The sequence below is a fragment of the Heterodontus francisci genome, chromosome 10, assembly GCF_036365525.1.
Source record: "Heterodontus francisci isolate sHetFra1 chromosome 10, sHetFra1.hap1, whole genome shotgun sequence".
Taxonomy (NCBI): domain Eukaryota; kingdom Metazoa; phylum Chordata; class Chondrichthyes; order Heterodontiformes; family Heterodontidae; genus Heterodontus; species Heterodontus francisci.
Window position 1 is genome coordinate 63,883,871 of NC_090380.1, and position 15,473 is coordinate 63,899,343.

Consider the following 15,473-nt stretch of genomic DNA (forward strand, 5'->3'; position numbering starts at 1 on the left):
GTCAACACTCCTAAGGGTTCTGCCATTTACTGTATATCTCCCACCTGCATTAGACCTTCCAAATTGCATTACCTCACATTTGTCCGGATTAAACTCCATCTGCCATTTCTCCGCCCAAGTCTCCAACCGATCTATATCCTGCTGTATTCTCTGACAATCCTCATCATTATCCACAACTCCACGAACCTTTGTGTCGTCCGCAAACTTACTAATCAGACCAGCTACATTTTCCTCCAAATCATTGAAATATACTACAAAGAGCAAAGGTCCCAGCACTGATCCCTGCGGAACACCACTAGTCACATCCCTCCATTCAGAAAAACACCCATCCACTGTTACCCTCTGTCTTCTATGACAGAGCCAGTTCTGTATCCATCTTGCCAGCTCACCTCTGATCCCGTGTGACTTCACCTTTTGTACCAGTCTGCCATGCGGGACCTTGTCAAAGGCTTTACTGAATCCATATAGACAACATCCACTGCCCTTCCTTCATCAATCCTCTTCGTCACTTCCTCAAAAAACTCAATCAAATTAGTAAGACACGACCTCCCCTTCACAAAACCATGCTGTCTCTCACTAATAAGTTTGTTTGTTTCCAAATGGGAGTAAATCCTGTCCCGAGTAATCCTCTCTAATAGTTTCCCTACCACTGACGTAAGGCTCACCGGCCTATAATTTCCTGGATTATCCTTGCCACCCTTCTTAAACAAAGGCACAACATTGGCTATTCTCCAGTCCTCTGGGACCTCACCTGTTGCCAATGAGGATGCAAAGATTTCTGTCAAGGCCCCAGCAATTTCTTCCCTTGCCTCCCTCAGTATTCTGGGGTAGATCCCATCAGGCCCTGGGGACTTATCTACCTTAATGCTTTGCAAGACACCTAACACCTCCTCCTATTTGATAATGAGATGACTGAGACTATCTGCACTCCCTTCCCTAGGCTCATCATCCACCAAGTCCTTCTCCTTGGTGAATACTGATGCAAAGTACTCATTTAGCACCTCACCCATTGCCTCTGGCTCCACACATAGATTCCCATCTCTGTCCTTGAGTGGGCCAACCCTTTCCCTGGTTACCCTCTTGCTCTTTATATATGTATAAAAAGCCTTGGGATTTTTCTTAATCCTGTTTGCCAATGACTTTTCATGACCCCTTTTAGCCCTCCTAACTCCTTGCTTCAGTTCCTTCCTACTGTCTTTATATTCCTCAAGTGCTTCATCTGTTCCTAGCCTTCCAGCCCTTACAAATGCTTCCTTTTTCTTTTTGACTAGGCTCACAATATCCTGTGTTATCCAAGCTTCCCGAAACTTGCCAAACTTGTCTTTCTTCCTCACAGGAACATGCTGGTCCTGGATTCTAATCAGCTGACCTTTGAAAGACTCCCACATGTCAGATGTTGATTTACCCTCAAACAGCCGCCCACAATCTAAATTCTTCAGTTCCTGCCTAATATTGTTATAATTAGCCTTCCCCCAATTTAGCACCTGTTCATTGTGGAAAATGCTTATTCCTTCATGTCTTAATTGCGAGATGCTGATTTCATCCTCCTCCGTTATTGGGCTGCCAGTGTAGGTACAGCCCTTCTTTGATAAGTGTCTCACATGGGCCATCGGGCGTGGTTCAACTGGAACTCAAATCGAAAGGAGGTGACAGACAGAATGCATTTAGGTGAGTCTCTGTTGCTTTCACATCATTGTGGCTGGAAGCAGGTAAGTATGAGACTGTTTCTTGCCTGCTTGGCCCAATGCTCAAAGTGCCTGGCCTCCAGGACAAGGAGTGCAACATCCAGTGCTGCCTGCTCATTAGCCTCCTCCATGTCCTCCTCGGCAGTTGAGGAGTGGCAATCAATCATATCCTTTTGACACAAGGCCTCCCTCCTCTGCAGGGCTAGACTGTGCAGAGCACAGTAGAGCACCATGATGTGAGACGCCCTGACTGGGGCATACTGCAGGGTTCCACTGGAATCTCATCTTCAGGATCCCAATTCCCTGCTTGACGGTCGCTTGGGTGGAGCCTTAGCAGGCATTGTACTCTCCTCTGCTGCAGTGCGAGGGTTCCTCACAGACGGCAGTAGCCATGTCTTCAATGGGTAGCCCTTGTCCCCAAGAATCCAGCCCTGATGGCGGGTAAAGGGTTTGAAAAGCTGTGGCACCTGGGACTGCCAAGTATGGAGGCGTCATGGCTACTGTGCGGGAGGAAGGCACACACCAGCAGGAAACATTTTGGTAGTTGTAGACCAGTTGAATATTGATGGAATGAAATCCTTTCCTGTTGATGAAGGCTGGTCCGTTGGAGTCTTGATTACCACGTGCACAATCTATCACATCTTGCACCCGGGGAAATCGCCCTGAATCCGATGGCCCCCTCTGTCTGACTGTCAAGATCAATCCGGTAGTGCACAGTCACCGGCCCTTTTGAACAGGACATTGGTCACATCTTTGATGAGGCGGTGGGCTGCTGCCTGGGAGATCCCACACATGTCCCCGGTGGATCTCTGGAAAGATCCAGATGTGTAAAAGTTAAGTGTCACAGTGATATTCCGACCCATTGGCATAGGGTGACCCCAAATCCCATTGGACGCAACTCATCATGCAGCAGAGCGCAGCATAAGTCAGTGATGGCCTCCCTGGAAAGTCTTCACCAACAATGCCACTTGGACATTTGGAGGTAGCTGTGAAGAATCTGGTACAAACTCTGGGGCAGGCAGGCCCTTCTTAGCATGGCCGACTGCTGTTGCTCTCTTTGTGGAGTTTCAGGGGCAGGCGCAGCTACCTCCCTCCATTGGAGGCGCTGCATCATGTCACAGGGGTCCAAAAAGACAGTTTATGAGACCCATGTCAGGTGATCAGTAGGCCTCCAGAGCACTGTCCTTGCAGAGACTAAGTTGCCTTGCTATCTTTGCCTTTGCTACTCCTCCCGGCTTACACGTTAATGGTCCTCAGTGCCCACCGATGCTGATAGCTGCCCCTCTCACCTGATAGTATAGCCACCCAACCCTCTCACCCAGCAGTTTGCCACCCGAAATGATCCAGCAGTATGGCCACCCGTGCAGACCACCAGATAGTATGGCCATCTGGTACTGCCACCTGAAACCAAGCCCACCCATGCAGACCACCTGAGACCAAGCCCACCCGTGCAAAGCATACAGCACTGCAGGCAGACAATGAGATCCAATTCCCCCTCTTCCCCCAGCCAATGCTTGTCATGGCCGCCTACTTATTGTAGCAGAGGCCTTGCCACGATACCACCATCTTTCAATGGCTGGGGATCCAAAGGCACGAGGGCTGTCCATCTTCCACTTAATGCCAAGCTCCCGTTGAATCGCAATCAGTTACATGCAAACATAGCTAACCATTCCACAATTTAAATTGCACTCCTGTCACATCAGGGCGGCAATGTTGCCTTGGTGCTATCCCGCACTAAGTATGGAACCAACATCATGATGTTGGATCTCTGGGCGGACGCATCCAATGCTATTCTCTGGCCCCCCGCCAGGTGCCATTCCTACCCCAAATGGGCTCAATAAATTCAGCCCCAAGTATTTATGTGCGAATTCTCCACCATGGCACCACCAACCACCACCACCACACCCCTGCCCCACTAAACACCGTACATCTATAAACATACTGAAAATCGTATTTGTACACTCCCTGTCAACTTCGGTTATAAATTGCAGTGTCCATATACATAATGTAAACTCCCTGTGCATACTTACCACACTAATTACATCCTGCCCTGAAGTGGTGCTCTTAATTTAAAGTGCAAATAGATAGAATGATCAGAATGTACAACTTTAAAATAGTGACTGCACCCACTGATCTAATTATCTCCACTGTCTGTCCCTGCTTCACCTGATGACTACACTTGCCTCCTATGTGCAATACTGTAGGAAATTGACCAGTATATATAAATAATTTAAGGAAATAAAGGTTCCCAAGTTAGAAACATCAATCAAGGCTACCATTTTTATGGTGTTTCTAAGACTTCCTGTTGGAAAAATATTAAACAAATATGGGAAAGGAAATTATTCATTAAAAATAATTTTTATATTGCAGTGTCTCATTTCTGCAATTTTTCCAAGCAAATTTTTTTTTGTCTTCAAGATAAAAGGTCCCTCTAATTTACAATGGCTACCCACTTGGTTTATAATTCACATTAGCAATTAGCTAATAATGTCAACATTGCCAATGGTCACATTATCACAAGCCTCTTGAAACTGAATATCAATACTGGTCATATTACTCCAGCTGTACCCTGATGTAACAGTATTTCATAGAACTCCAATTAGTAACTCAATATGATGCTATGTCAGAGCATTCCAAGATCAGAGACCCTGAAATGAAAAACTTATCTTTAAAATATTCATTACCCAGTGGAATTATAGCTTGCAGAAAATTTTAATGGAGCTGCTTTGTAAAGAACAGGAAAGAAAACATGAATAGGAAATGACACTGTTCTGTGTTGCCTTTCATTCTAAGGAACAGACTTGTGAATTTTGCTAACTAGGGAAATCTGTGGTAACAGAGGCAGAGGCAGAGGCAGATCAACATACAAACTATATCCCGTTTTCACTGTTGTGCTCTACTATGCTCATTCTACATACTGAGTAGAATATTTCCCAATTTAACATCCAAACATCTGCAAAACATTTCACACAACGACCAAAGCTTTGAAAAGTGATTACCATTGTGACCAAGTGGAGTGAAGGTGTAATAAACAATAATGAGTTGCACATGGATACAAAGTTGACTGAGTGACAGGAAACAGTAGTTGTGAAGGCTTGTTTCTCAGACTGCAGCAAGGTGTATATGTAGCATTCCTCAGGGGTCAGTATAAGGACGACTACCTTTCTTGATCTATATTAATGACTTAGACTTGGGTGTGCAGGGCACAAGTTCAAAATTTGTAGATGACACAAAACTTGGAAGTATGATGAACTGTGAGGCGGAAAATGATAGACTTCACGAGGACATAGACAAACTAGTGGAAAGGGTGAATGTATGGCAGATGAAATTTAACAGAGAGAATGGTGAAGCGATATATTTTGGTTGGAAAAATGAGGAGAGGCAGTATGAACTGAAGGGTACAATTCTGAAGACAGCAGAAGGATTTGGAAGTATTTGTGCATAACTGATTGAAGATGACACGGCAGGTTGAGAAAGTGGTTAATAAGGCATACAGGATCCTGAGCTTTATAAGTAGAGGCCTGCAACCCGTCCGGGACCCGACAACATGTTGGTTCGGGCAGAGTCCAGGTCGAGTCGAGTCGGGTTGGGTCAGGCAGGACACACACGGTAAGTGCTCTGCTGGTAAGTACTAAAATTACAAAACTTACCTGAGCTGGAGTTCGGGACCAAACTGAGTCTGCGCAGTGAGTGAGTGACATCACTATGCCATCATCGCGCATGCGCTGCAGCTTCCGGCAGGTTCGGTGTCGAGCAGTGGCGGGTTCGGGTTGGGTCGGGCTTGGGTTCGGGTCCACTGTGGATCGGTCGGGTTCTTTTTCCCAACCTAAAGCAGGCCTCTAGCATAGAGTCCAAAAGCAAGGAAGTTATGTTGAGCCTTCATAAAATACTGGTTCAGCTTTAATTGCAGCATTGTGTCAAATTCTGGGCACTATACTTTATGAAGTATATGAAGGTATTAGAGAGAGTGCAGAAAAGATTTGCAAGAATTGTTCCAGGGATGTGGGACTTCAGTTACATTGATAGATTGAAGATGGGGGTGTTCTCCTTAGAGAAGAGAAGGTTGAGAGGAGATTTAATAGAGGTGTTCAAAATCATGAGGGTCTAAATCGAGTAAATAGGGAGAAACTGTTCCCACCACCGGAAAGGTTGAGAACTAGAGGACATTGATATAAGGTGAATGGCAAAAGAAGCAACAGTGACATGAGGGCAAACTTTTTTTACGCAGCGAATGTTTAGGATCTGGAATGTAATGCCTGAGAGTGTTGTAAAAATAGACAAAATTGTGGCTTTCAAAAGGGGATAGGACAGTTACCTGAAGTGAAAAAAAAAATTTGCAAGTCCAGAGGGAAAAGGTGTGGTAGTGGGAGTAGCTGAGTTGCAGAGAGCTGGCACGGACAGGATGGGCTGAATGGCCTGCTTCTGTGCTGAAACCATTGAGTTTATGATTAGGATCCTACATGCACAAAGCACATAATTAATATATTTTATGGAATATTTTTAAATATTTTAAACTAACTTTTTAATAAAGGGTCAGTACAAAAGGTACAAATATTTTCTAATATTCTCTCAATAGACAGATCAAATTAGAAATAGCTTAGTTATCAATATGCAAAACACAAAAAAATTGAATTGGCCAAAGATATTGGTCTGGAGTTTCCACTAGGTTGTGCTGTTTTTTCAGCACAAACCTGCACAAAAGATAGAGGAATTTGAAGCTCAAAGTGAGTTCCTGATCTTTTGCACTAGTTTATAAACACTGCGCTATAAGCCACAGCTGCCCACAGAACCGGCCACCTCCCCCCACCCCGACTGAATAAATCCCCAGTGTGACTTCCCACCAATTGCAATTGCACATTGTTTGCAGGTCTTTGAGGAGTCTCATAAAAATGAAGAGTTTATTTTGGCACATGGGCATGTTTTCAAAGCTTTTAAAAAATTACTATGAAACTGACTACACCAATGTAACTAGTAAATGATTTGGTAGTTTTTTTAAAAAGTCATTTCAGTTATTTACAATTGGGTTACTCACCGGGGTGAACTAGACATTTATTTAAAATGCTTTTTGGATAAAACCCATTTTCAGCTGTATTAATAAAACTGAACCAGGTTACTACTCTTAAATATACTAAAAATATTTAAGGAAAGCATTTATTTAAAAAAGGTAATTCTAAAAAGTTGCTCAATTGCACTGTTTCTGGAAAGATTATGTGTTCGCTGCTATGCAGATGAGTTTTCATGGAAACCTGAGTCAAAAAAATTTAAAGCTGGTGCAATTTTGAGCTCAATTTGCAGCTGAATCAGCAATGCGCCCCAAGAGGAAACTCCAGGCCGTCTTCAAATCATAAATCATCCTCATTACAATTAGTCTGAAATCAATACAACAGTAGAGTAAAAGCTTTGTTATCCAGCACTTTACCAACCGGAAAGCTCTATTATCCGGAATTTCCGAAATCTTCTGAGGCTTGTCTCCAAATGCTGAGTTTTCCCCGAGTGCAGCTAATTCTTCGTGGCATTACTATGCTGTATTAATGATGCTGCCAATAATGGTGCTGCTGGCAGTTCATCTTGTTGCGCTGCTATGCTTATGCAGTATCACGATTTATCTCCCCATCAGCTGCTACATCTAGTGCTTTAGTGTAATTTATACATTAAGTTTACTGTTCCTCAAGAATTCTATGCATCTTTACTGCCTCAAGATTTCTGCATTGTACATCATGTTCTTTGCATGTAATAATTTCTCTTAAAATTAAAACTATTGCATTGTATTGCCTTGGTAGCATGACTCTTGACTAACTGGAATTCTCGATTAACTGGCGCCTCTCAGGTCCGGTGCATGCCGGATAACAAATCTTTTATTGTACTAATAAAAGATATCTGGTTTATTAAGTCATTCCAGGTCAGTGTTGAAAATACATGTAAATCTATGGGGAAAGATAAATAACTAGCTTTGAAATGTCTTTGCCGTCCTACACAAAAGTCTTAACTTTTAAAATTAAGCATTACAAATGAATACAACTGAAGTAATATAAACCTTTATTTTATAATGCACCTAAAACCACAATCCCAATAGCAAGAATAAACATGGTTAGTATTAATGTAAAGAAAGTATATAGCAATAAAATATCCAAGTGTATAAACATATTTGCACGGTAATATAGATCAGCTTGTGAACAAAATAGGTGGTGTAGATCATTTATAAATATATACAAGTGGTCACAATCCTTTATGTTTATTATGAGCAATAAAATAGCAAGATTACCGAAACAGAGAACATATAATGTCTGTGATTTAGAAATGCTAACCACTGACTCTTGCTAAATTTGCAATATTTCCTTGCAATACCAACTTCAGTGCATGTTAACATCTGAGCTTCCACTGAATAAATAGGGTGAAAAAAGCAAACCATTAACATCCCTACTTCAAGCCTCCTTAAAGCACTGACACCTGATCTTTTTGATCCAAGAAGCATATTAATTTAATCTCAGTCAGGTAAGTCAATCCATGCCACACAGTCCAAGCCACAGTTCTCTTGATATAAATGTCACTATGCATCAGAAAGATGAGTGTCAAGCCAGGGTTTGTAAGTTCCCTGTCCCTATATCACCACTTCTGTCTAATAGCTGGCAAAAGAACTGTGAAATACTCACCCTAGGATGGTGGATTAAAGTGACAAGTAATCTTCTGGTCAGGAGCAGGTGAGATGCTCTATCCAAGTTTTTTTTTAAGAAGTGCAATATATTGATTTTGTTTTAATCATCTGAAGGTTAACAGCTACCAAAATTCAAATAAGTACACCATTTTGAACCCTTTAAGTACTGCAGTGCCTTGGCATTTCCTACCAGAATCTATAGCCATCACTGACTGATGTTTGATCACAATACTGATTTGATTAAATAACTAGAGTTGTTACAAAGCCAGTAAAAGATATTCAAATTAGGTAAGCAAGAACACACCATCATGCCAAATTCTACATGCATCAAAGGTCAAGCAAAGGATAGCCCTGTGGTGATCGCAGACACACATTTTATTCACACTAATATATATAAGATTTAATGGGTGGCTTTCATTTTCATAGTCATAAGTTTGGTGATTATATTTGCACTCTGTGTGCTTTACTGTACAAATTATTAATCCTCAGTGATGTGATTTGAAAGAATATAAATTCTAGCAGCTGATTGAAGAGCACAGCAAATACAGTATTTTAAATGGTGTAGCTATGCCAATATAGTACTCAAAATAATTAATTTGCTTTGAACTATAAAAGAATCTGAAGTATAATGTTAAATGTCAACCTGACAGTGGCTGGGATTTTTATTTAATTATGAGGGCAGGAATGGAGATGGACAGACCCTTAAACTGCCCCTTGGGCCGGTGTTCCAGTTTCCCAATGCAAAACAGAACACTGTATATTTAAAAGGCAACTTGTCCAAAATGTATAACTTGCTAGTTAAGGTTGTTTACAAGCTTGTTGTCAGCCCATTAAGGGCTAGTTTGGAATTTTCTTAAGGCGTGGGATCCATGCGGGGTCTCAACTACATTTAAATGTGTAGTGGGGGCTTGACAGGGTAGATGCTGAGAGGATGTTTCTCCTCATGAGGGAATTTTGTTTATTCTGTTCATGGACTGTTGGCATCACTGGCAAGAGCAGCATTGTGGCCCATCCCTAATTACCCTCGACAACTGCATGGCTTGCTCGCCCATTTCAGAGGGCATTGCTGTGGATCTGAAGTCACATGTAGACCAGACCACGTAAGGACAGCAGATTTCCTTCCCTAAAGGAAATTAGTGAACCAGCCATCACAGACACGATGGGCTGAATGGCCTCCCTCTGTGCCGTAACTTTTCAATGGTTCTATGGAACAATGATAGTTTCATGGCACCATTAGTGAGACTAGCTTTCAATTCCAGATTTTTGAAATTAATTAATTGAATTTAAATTCCACCAGCTGCCCTGGTGGGATTTGATCCCATGTCCCCAGGGCATTAGCCTGCACCTCTGGATTACTAGTCCAGTGACATCACCACTATGCCACCATCTCCCCCATGAGGAATCTAGAACTGGTTTCAAAATAAGGGGTCTCCCATTTAAGACGGAAAGGAGGAGAAATTTCTTCTCTGAGGCTCATTAATTTTTGGAATTCTCTTCCCCAGGCAGCACTGGAGGCTGGATCATTGCATATATTCAAGGCTGAGTTAGACAGATTTTTGATCAACCGTGGCTCAGTTGGTAGCATTCTCGCCTCTTAGCCACAAGGTTCTGGGTTCAAGTCCTGCTCCAGGGCTTGAGCACAAAAATCAAGGCTGACGCTCCAGCGCAGTACTGAGGAAATGCTGCACTGTCAGAGGTGCCATGTTTCAGATGTAAAAGATTGCATGGCACTATTTCAAAGAAGAGCAGAGGAGTTATTCCTGGTGGACTGGCCAATATTTATGTCGCAAATCATCACAAAAACAGATTATATGGTCATCAACACATTGCTGTTGGTGGGATTTGCTGTGTGTATACTGGCTGCCACATTTCCTGCATTACCAGTGACTACACGTTAAAAAAAACGTACTTCATTGGTTGTAAAGTGCTTTGAGACATCCGGTGGTCCTGAAAGGTGCTATATGAATGGGAAGACTTTTCTTTTTACAAGCGAGTCAAGGGTTATGCGGGGCCTGCAGGAAAGTGGAGTAAAGGCCACAATCAGATCAGCTAAGATCTCATTGAATGGTGGAACAGGCTAAAAGGGCCGAATGGTCTACTCCTGCTCCTAGTTCTTATGTTACAACAGGGCGAGGAGGAGGCAGTAACACAGCAGGAAGCAAGTCAGGATGGCGGGACAGCAGCAAAAGGCACCATTATAGAGGAAGACACTGAGAAGGCCCTCATTCGCAGGCAACCAGTTGTACAGTGTCAGCAAAATTATCTGTAATATCTCTTCCCTTTGGACAAGGGCATTTTCTGGGTGCGGTGACTTTGAGGGGGTGGGCAGGTCTTTCTGCATACAGAATTCACGGGTTCATGAGGGGGGGGGGGTGGTTCAAGAAGACTCTACATTCCAACTGAATGGAAGGAAGGACATCGAGGAAATGGGATTAAGTTACTCCAAGATAGGATCGACTTGCTGGAGCAGAGGCAGACCACTGGGCAACAGGGGCGAGGACGGAGAGACAGGAAGGCAACAAAGGTGATGCTCTCAGCATATGGTCTACCGCCAAAGGAGAAACTATCTGGACATGTCGGAGCGTCAGTGCCGCAGAAGGCTGTGCTTTTCCAGGACGTTGGTTGGTGACTCGTGTGTCCTCATTGAGGGTCATCCGAGGGTTCACAGGAACCAACATCCTGGCCTTCCTGTAGCAGTAAAAGGTGGCCTTGTACTTTTTTTGCAACTGTTTCCTTCCAAGGAGCAGCAGCAGACATTGGTGGCATCTTGCAGGCAGTAGCAGATCATTGCATCATGGAGGTAATGGATATTGTGCTCGAGAGGGCAGGGGATCACATTAAATTCCAGGTGGAAAGATACACTCAAGTTCAAAGGGCAGTAGGATTTGCCTCCTTTGCTGGATTCCCTCAGGTGCAGGGGATCATCGATTGCACTAATGCAGCCGACAAGGCACCGACTGACCAACCAGGGAATTTCCTCGATAGGAAGGGATTCCACTCCCTAAATGTTCATCTGGTATGCAACCTCAACAAGTGTTTTATGCAGGTGCATGCATGCTATCCTGGAAGCTGCCATGTTGCCTTCATCCTCTGCCAATCGCAGGTACCACGGCTCTTCATGGAGCCATCGGAAATCTGTGGATGGCTGTTAGGGGATAAGGTCTAAGCCTTGAAGAGATGGCTGATCACATGAGGCGGAGAGATGCTACAACTGATGCCACCTGAGCACAAGGGTCATTATTGAGGCTGATGGCCTGCTCATGAAGATGATGTTCAGGTTTCTTGACCAGTCAGGTGGCACCCTCCAGTACATTTCCTCAAGGGTCTCGTGCATGGTGGTCTGCTGCGCTCTTCATAACATGGCCTTCAGAGAAGTGTGGACCTTGAAGGAGGAGTACACTGGAATGGCACAGTTCCGTGGAGGAGGAAGGGGAGGAGAACGGGAGAACGTATCCTATGCTTTTCAGGGATCTCACCATGGTAGGCTCAAGAGGCATAGAGTTCATCAGGATGGCAGTAACACTAAAGTCACTCTGATCCAGACATGTTTCACCTGAGCGATACTCAGTCTTCAGGACATTTGGAGACACAAGTTTCCTTCATCTGAATGAGAGCAAGCATCCATTAAGAACAAAACTCAGCAACCTTCAAATGGTACAAACAATGCAAGGCTCCAGAGTCTCCACCTGACACACACTTCTCTAACACACTCCTTTGCTTTGCTAACCCTTATTTTCTATTCTCCTGGTTTTTGTCATGATTCCTATGAGTTGCTCCCCCTGTGACGGAGGATGAGGTGGAAGCAGACTGCTTGCTAGTGCTTGTCTGGGTCTGAGATGCCCTTGGCCTCGTCGTGGAGGTGCCGGGGGTGTCACCTCCAAAGGCTGATCCACTGGCATCAGTGCATGGCAGCCTCTGTCACAGGACATAACTCTACAGATGCTTCCTCAGTCAGAGGGGCCAGGAGGCCAGATGATGATAATGGAGCCCCGTGAGGGGTGGCCCCTTATCACCATTTTTTGCCTTCTCGGCCCTTTCATGACGCCCTTGATCGCTCGAGGGACCAGCAGCTGGCATCCACTCCATGCTTCTTTCTGCCATCTGTTCCACTTGACCAGTCAATACCACAGACTGTTGTATGCATTATGTGCATGTCAGTGCCCTGTTCTTGCATCCACTCAGAGTGATGCCACATATGGCTCTCCATGAGTTTGGTCACTTGCTCGATGGAGGAGCTCATGCGCTTAAAGCACTGAGACATTTTGGAACACAAGATGACTCCGTATTGCCTCAGGTAACTTCGGCATGTGGGCACACATCTCACACTGACTCTCCAGGTAGAACCGCCTGTTTCTCAACTCCTGAGGTTCTGCATTTCCGCCCTGCTGAGCAGGGCTGCACCTGTCCTTCATCCTCCTGTGGAGGACTGCCCTCAGTCAACTCTGCCTCCCCTGTATCCTCCTGCTTTGAGGTGATGTGCGTTTCACCCTGTGCCACCATCTCTAATAATGTGTGAGGATCCACCGAGGTGCAAGTATCTGTGCTGGTGGAGGGTGCACATGAAAGATGTGATGGTGCAGACTGCAAAGTGTCTTCCTACTCTGACTCCTCCAGAACATGTTAGTGGTATGTCAACTCCTCCCCCTCTGGGAGACATAAGGGACAATGGTGATGAGAGGTTGGGACAGTGAATAGATGCTTCTGTTGTTTACAATACTGAGATGACAGCTTAAGCATTGACAGCTCATTGCACGGGGAGGATTCCCATACACCGCCTGAACCCTGGCGATGAGATCTTTTCACCTTGTCTAAATTGGCCTCCCTTTTCTTTGTCTCCAACGTCCATGTGGCTTGCTACTCTGGCCAGATCAAAAACCAGCTCCTCAAAATACTTTAGTGAGATGAGCTGGGGCACACCACCGTCCAAACGTGTCCTCTCATTCTCCCGACATTGTCCTCCTGTTTGGCCAGCAAGGTGAAGAAAGATGCCATTAAGACATTGCTTCTCTTCCTCACTACTTGCAGTTTTTCTTTCGCATAAGACGTTGCAGTCTTCTCTGTAGCCTACTGTCCAATAGCACTAGGGTTATGAACTATGCTTATGGGTCATCAATGCTGCTGAGCCCACATCTCTCCTATAGTCAGGAGAACTTTCTGTGACCTCAGGATACCCCTCTCTTTTGCCAGCTGGTGACAGTTGACCAGGAGGCGTGCCATCTGGGTCTATCTTTTGACTTACCTTGCCAGATCTAAGCAGGTCATTGAAATGTTTGCACTGGACGAGTTCTTCCTCACCACTCCTCTGCTGCTGACCTCATGAGTCACCTCCAGCCATGCCTGCTTGGTCTGCCTTGCAGGCCTTCTTGTGCCGCTGGCAGGGAATAGGATATTTCTCCATGATGTCACCTCCTCTACCAACACATCAAGTGAAGTATCTGAGAACGGGAGGGAGGGGGGTTGCTGCCCAGGCACAGGGGCCATCCCTACCCACTGCCCAGCTCCTCCTTCCATTATTGAAACAAACAGCAACCGCAGCAATGGCTGCCACTTGCCCTTTAAACCGGGACCGTAGCTTCATGTGTCCCACCTTCTACCTGTACCCGCCGCTGCTAATTGAATGGCAAATGCAACTCTGGGCTATTAAGTGATTGTTTCATTGAAATCGCAATCCCAGAAATGAACATGACATTGGGGTCCCAATCCCAGAATTGTAATCATGGCCAGTGTCTCTCCACAACAATGTTTGAAGATAATGCATTTTGAAATGTTACCACAGCATTCCCCAAACTGCACATTTGCTTTTTGCCAATTTGGTTCAATTTAATAGGAGCCAAGTTAATGTTAGCACCATAATGGTGACTTTTTTCCCCCATTCTTCAGCTCCAGGAAGTGCCCTTTCCTCTTTGTCTAAATATTTCTTCTAATCAGAAAGAGTTGTACCTCAATTTGTAAGTTTCCTTCAAGTGGGAGCTCAGCTACATTTTGTTTATATTCATTATTAAGTGGTCTTTGTTTTTGTGACTCTGCTGAACATTACTGACTGCTAAGTGTTAAATGCAATTCTTAAATAAAACACACTTGCCAAGTAAGATGACACGCCCTGCCTGGTAAAGGGGCACTTTGGGTAGGGGAAATTCAAAGGGATTTTTTTAAATTTGAGATCATGTTTAAACCACAGGATATGAATTTTGCTCTGTGGCACAGTAAGGTACATTAGGTCGTTCAATACCAAAGAACAAACTTGCATTCATATTATACCTTTTTATTTTGCCTGCAAACTTCCCAAAGCACTTTCCAAAATTAATGGGGGTTAAATTGGGCTGCATAGTGCCCATTTCAGGTGCTTCACAGCCACCTAAGGCCCCAAATGGCAGGCAAGTATCCACCATATTGGGTAAGGAAAAACAAGGGATGGCCTCTACCCATGCCTGAAGCAGGTGTTAATTTCTTTGCATATACAAATAAGGGGCCTAACACCTGCTTCAGGTCCCTGTTGCAACATTGGTTTGTGCTCGCTGCCTCAGGGAAAACCAACCCTAAACACTGCCTAAAAGGTTAAATTTTCCCACAATCATCATCATGGTTGCCACTGTTTCCAGCTGTAAAATCTCCATCCTCTAACTGCCGACTCCTGATCTCCCGACTCCTGATCTCCCTCCACACGCACCCTCCCAAGACCCCAACTGCTCCCTCCTTGGCCCCGAATGCTTCCCTCCCTGATCTCCCTATCCCCCACTGGAGGCCCGCAATCCCGGAACAGCATGTACCTATTCGGCCTCCTCCTGCAGTGCCGTCTTCAGTATAATACAATATCCGGGGCTCCTAAGACCTCATCATTCACCCTGCAAGATGAGAGCATCCAAAAAATTGGCACTACATAGTGAGTTTGAAATTCAGTGACTACTGTTTTGTAGGCAAACACAGCAGCCTTTTGCACACAGCAAAGTTCAACAAGCAGCAATGATTCAAATGACCAGTTAATTCCTTGAGGAAGAAATGTTGGCCAGGCTTTGGAGAACACCCAGCACTTATTTGAATAGTGCCAAGCGATCTTGAATAGGCAGCAAGGCCATGATTTAACATTTCACCTGAAAGATGGCACAGCGCTGGGACAGTACTATACTAAATTTAGATTA